Genomic DNA, 6,000 nt, shown 5'->3' on the forward strand with positions numbered 1-6,000 from the left:
ATTCATAAATAATCTTTTCCATTTCAGATTACTTACAATAATGTTGTTCACAAACAGAGCATATTTAGTTAGGATGTTATTTAGGGATGCCAGTCAACCCCCATCCCCTGTGGGACTTGGGTATCCCCCAGAATTTCACCTTATCTCCAGACTAAAACAAATACAATTAATTTTAACAGAGAAAAATGTAAAATTCTGAATTTAGCTAAGAAAAATCAAATACATCATTATAGGATGGGGGAGATTTGCTTGGGCAATAGTACGTACACCTGTGTATATATAGCCTAGGAGTAGCTGCGATTTCATCACCATAAAAGTGTTATCTACTGTTGTAAAAGTTTGGCGTTCTTACCTGGTGTTGAAAATAGTCTGTGAAAAGGTATGCTTTTTACTACATAGTCTGTATATACATGGTTAACATTTTAGTGTTTTGTATTAATTCTGAGATTATTTGTATACAGCTTTAAGAAGCTTCTTGCGAAACGGGGGCACAAGTACAGTCCTGTCGCCTTATGGATTGCTGTCTGCAGATATTCAAGATATTGGACTTAAATGCATAATTAACAAGTTGACCCAAGATTCCTTTAAATCGCTAACATTCAATTGTTGAAGAAGCAGGAACTGGCTGCTTGGGGACACGTTCCTTATACCACTTGGAAGTTTGATTGACTTCATGTTTTTGTAATAAATATATGCTCTTTTTGATACAATTTGGATTACTGCTTAACTGTTTGGAGGCTGGCATCACGGTAGCTGTTTGCTTTGGTTTCCTCTGCCCACCTGGGGATTGGCAACGCTAGTTCCCGCTAAGCTGAGTTAGTATGAGCTAGCTCACAAGTTGTTTACCCTTTAGCTCGCACATTCAGGAAGGATGGCCCCAGAACCAAACTAATTTGCGCAGAAACTCACAACTTTAATGTCAATTGCTCACAAAGTAGAATTTTTGCTCACAAGACTCCACAGCTTAGAGGGAGTATCGGTTGCATCAGTGCATAGTTCTTGTAGTTCCTTCTTACAGGCCCAGAGAAATCCTGATTTGACAATTTGGAGTCAGTTAGAAAGAGAGAGAGACGACCTCCCCCCCCCCCCCCCCCTTTCTTTCCCATTCGGAGGTCTCAGAGGAGATGGTATGAGCTCAAGCAGAACAGCAGAGGATGGAAATCCCACAGCAGGGCAAGAGGAGGCTTACAGATGTCATATACCTGAGTCAAACATTGACACATTTATCTACTAAGCAATTTTAACTATTTTAAAATTGTTTTTACACTCTACTTCTAATCTGTTTTATTTGGAACATTCTAGTCTGTTAAACATTTTATGCTGTTTTAATGCTCTGGCTCATTTTAATGACTTTAATGCCTCTTCTGATTATTTTTTAGCATTTCACTTTTATGAGGTGCCTTGAGCGGTTCTATAGAAAGGCAGCATTCTATAGTTTCTAAATAAATACATATGCATTTCAACTGGGAGTTCGAGGAGGACAGGCAGGCAAACACAATCTACAGAGGGGTCAGAAAAATCCAGTCAGAAAAAAGGTGCAGCACACTTTGTGATAGACAGGGCTTTTTTTGTAGCAGGAACTCCTTTGCATATTAGACCACACACGCACACACACACACACCCCGATATAGCTAATCCAAGAGCTTACAGTAGGCCCTATAATAGAGCCCTGTAAACTCTTGAAGGATTGGCTACATCAAGGGTGTGTGGCCTAATATGCAAAGGAGTTCCTGCTATAAAAAAGTGCTGGCGACAGACAGGAGTAAACGAAGAAAACACACCACATCTAGGTGGCATGAGGATTTTGCTGGCTAAACTAGAACTTTACCTCTCTAAAATGGAAAGCAGTAATATCAAAATAGAGCCCCATGGCACAGAGTGGTAAAGCTGCAGTACTGCAGTCTGAGCTCTCTTATCATGACCTGAGTTCGATCCTGGCAGAAGCTGGGTTCAGGTAGCTGGCAAAGGGTTGACTCAGCCTTCCATCCTTCCAAAGTCGGTAAAAGGAGTACCCAACTTGCCTTCCCCAGTCATCTACACTTTGCCCCCAGCAAGTTACCCTAGCACTGCCGCTGAGAACAATTTGAGCCTGATTTATATCTGGAAGCTAAAAAGACTAAACTGAGGCTATTGTGCTTTGGTCACATCACCAGGAGATAATATCCAATGGAAAAGACAATAAGGCTAGGAAAAGGCAGATGGAAAAGAGAAAGAGTCAACATGAGATGGATAGACTCAAACTCAACGTCATGGCCTTAAGTTTGCAAGGCTGTCAATGCGAGGACATTCAAGAGGTCATTAATTCACACAGTTGCCATAAATTGGAAATGTCATCACATAGCACACATGTAAAAAATGTACTCAACTTTCCCCCACCACAGCTTTTCAGTCCATCCACACTTACCTCTCCCCCTTCCCAGATAAATGCAGTCTGAGCAGGAATGCACAGGAACACAGTTCCAGCCGGCTTGGGGTCAGGTCAGGGGGTGTGGCCTGATATGCAAATGAGTTCCTGCTGGGCTTTTTCCTACAAAAAAGGCCCTTTGGGAAACAATGGTGATATCAGGGGGTGTGGCTTAATAGGCAAATGCGTTCCTGCTGGGCTTTTTCTACAAAAAAAAAATCCCTGAAGTTAACCACAGCTAGTTTCTCCCATCGGTGACTGGGTCCCCAAACAAAGGTTTTGATCCAGATTTACAATCCAAGTGAATGTGGGGGAGACTAACTCCATTTAACCTGTGTCTTGACCTCACAGGTAACCAAAACCACTGCAGATAGATCCACGTGGGCAGCCGTGTTGGTCTGAAGCAGTAGAACTAAGTAGGAGTCGAGTGCACCTTTAAGACCAACAAAGTATAATTCAGAACGTAAGCTTTTGCGTGCTCCAAGCACACTTCATCAGACGAGGAATCAGGTACAGTGAGCAGAGCTACATACAGCTGGTAGGCAGAAGTTTAGAATGCAAAATGGTACAAATTTAAGATCCAAAGACAGAATAGTAAAATTAAGAATTGAGCCAACCTTTGATCTGGGTAGTTTAGTTTAGTTTATTAAATTTATACCCCGCCCTCCCCATCGAGGCAGGTTTGGGCAGCTTACAATATTAGTCATATTAGCAATAAAAGATTAACACAGTAATAAAACCAGTCAATTAATAAAACAATTTAAAACAGTTGGTGCTAATAACATTTTGGTCTTATTCAGTTACCCTGGCATCAATATTTCCTGGATTCCTCCTGCTGTTAGAGGTCTCAAAGGTCAGCTGAAAGCAAGCCAGAAGAGTATGGTCTTACTCTTAGGGTAGCACGAGCATGCGAAAGCAATAAAACAGTAATATGTCAAAATGTGAGAATGTCTGTCAATCACTCTACTATATAAGGTAAAGGTAGTCCCCCTGTGCAAGCACCAGTCGTTTTCGACTCTGGGGTGATGTCACATCACGATGTTTTCATGGCAGACTTTTTACGGGGTGGTTTGCCATTGCCTTCCCCAGTCATCTACACTTCCCCCCCCCCAGCAAGCTGGGTACTCATTTCACCAACCTCAGAAGGATGGAAGGATGAGGCAACCTGGAGCCGGCTACCTGAACCAGGTTCCCCTGGGATCGAACTCAGGTCATGAGCAGAGGGCCCCAACTGCAGTACTGCAGCTTTATATAAGCCTGGGTCAAAAAGAGTCCTGTATAGAAGGGGTGGCCAACGGTAGCTCTCCAGATGTTTTTTTGCCTACAACTCCCATCAGCCCCAGCCATTGGCCATGCTGACTGGGGCTGATGGGAGTTGTAGGCAAAAAACATCTGGAGAACTACCATTGGCCACACCTGCTGTATAGATATGCCATTCTAAGCCCATTAAATTCAACGGATTTAAAAGGGTATAATTCTGATTAAGACTGCACCATGAATATTTGCCCTGACCTGGGTGGCCAAGGTTGGCTTGACCTCACCTGATCTCGGAAGGTTCTAAGCAGGGTCAGCCCTGGTCAGTATTGGGATGGGAGGCCGCCAAGGAAGACTAGGGTCGCTACACAGAGGCAAACAATTGCAAACCACCTCTGAACCTCTCTTGCCTTGAAACCCCTACGAGGTCACCAGAAGTTGGCTGTGATTTAATAACAAAACCCAAACATTAATAAGGGAGAGGAACGTATGCACACAAGCACAACAAGAGACTGGCTTTGTGGGCTTCCTTACTTAAACTAGAATTACAATATCTGAATACAGCCTCTAATAAGAGTTCGTGTTTGCGCTACGACAAACACAATTTCAACATTAACGTTTATTTTCGATGGGTTTTTTCCCTCCCTAAAAAGCCCCCAGTAATCACAGGGGTTAGAAATCAAGAACGGCTCATGCTTCTTTCTAATAGATTCTCCCCCTCCCCACACAGAGGCATTGACAATCTCTTTGTATATACAAACTGTGGATTAATATGAATGACTGCAAGAATTCCAAAGGGGCCATAAGGGGTTTTCTGTGCATCAATAATCCACAGGCTAGAAAAGATTTACACAGCAGAGCACAAGGACTCAGTGGGATCTCTGAAATAAGAACCCGCTGCAAAGCAAGGCTATGCTTAACCCATACATATTTACTGATTAGGGTTCTCCCCCCCCCCCCCGCCTAAAATGAATTTTATTGAAGTGGATTTATTTTTATATTAATGGTGGGCCTATTCAGTAGCAACTAGTAGATTGTGTTCACTTTTGCAAATGTGTAAGAAGCAATCCCCACCCACCACCACCACCACAAATGTAGATATTTTATCATGCATGTCTTGCCAAGAAATTGTAGGTATACTTGATTTGAAATAAGTGCTCCAGCCTCAAATGTAATACACACACACCAGGTGTATGTCTGGTCCTCCAGGAAGTGGGGTCTCTACTAGTTTTTGTTAGAGTAAGAGACTCAGTATGCCTAGACATTGCGGGGGGGGGGGGCGGGCTGCTACATCTTTCTAAGTGTGTATGTGTTATCTCCTCGAACGGGATGCCTCTCTTTGTCTAAACCTGGGAGCTGCCCTCTGATTCCTCCCCTCTTCCTTTGTCCTCTCCCTTTCCTTCACATGGCCTTCCATGGAGACACATGTCTCTGCAGCAATGTTCCCTCTAAGCTGCAGAGTCTTGATCAAAAATTCTACTCTGTGAGATACTGGCTTTAAGTAGTGAGCTACTGGCATTAAAGCTGTGAGGTACTGCATAAATTATTGTGCTCTGGGGTCATCCTTTCTGAGCTAAGAGAAAAATGTGTGAGCTGGAGGCTAAAAATCTGTGAGCTAGCTCACGCTCACTCACCTTAGAGGGGACACTGCTTTGCGGGTCTCTCCAGTAGATTCAGTGCCTTTATACTTCCACACACATGATGCTGGACAAGTTGGCCATTTGTGATACGGAAAGTACTCTTTAGATTAGGCTTCTTTCTCTTCTTTAGACTGCAACCTGAATGTGAATTAGATCTACTTGAATAAATGTAAGTTTACCCTTTATGCAATATACTTTTTTCGGGTGATTTATTGATTTCATTGATTTATCATCCTCTCTCCCTGAAACCGACTCAGAGCAGGTGACAACAATTTATTACTATACAATTTAAAACCTTATAAAACACAACAGCCTGCTGACTGCATCACCTCTATGGGTATGCATTTGGCCGGTGCTCCGCAGTCTGCACTGGCTGCCTATTGAGTACCAGGTCCGCTTCAAGGTTTTAGTTTTAACATTTAAAGCTTTATGAAGCCTGGGACCAACATCACTGCAGGACCGTCTTCTCCCATATATGCCAGGAGGTTGTTACGTTTGGCCTCCCAACCCAAGAGATGTTGATTGTCCATCTGTTGACCGTCCCCAGCCCAAGAGATGCCCACCTTGCCTCAACTAGGGCCAGGGCTTTTTCAGTCCTGGCCCCGACCTGATGGAATCAGCTCCCTACTGAGATCCGGGCCCTACCTGGCTTATTAGCCTTCCGTAGGGCCTGTAAAATGGAGCTGTTCTGCCAGGACTAGG

Source organism: Heteronotia binoei, chromosome 16 (genome assembly GCF_032191835.1).
Source record: "Heteronotia binoei isolate CCM8104 ecotype False Entrance Well chromosome 16, APGP_CSIRO_Hbin_v1, whole genome shotgun sequence".
In the NCBI taxonomy this organism is placed as follows: Eukaryota; Metazoa; Chordata; class Lepidosauria; order Squamata; family Gekkonidae; genus Heteronotia; species Heteronotia binoei.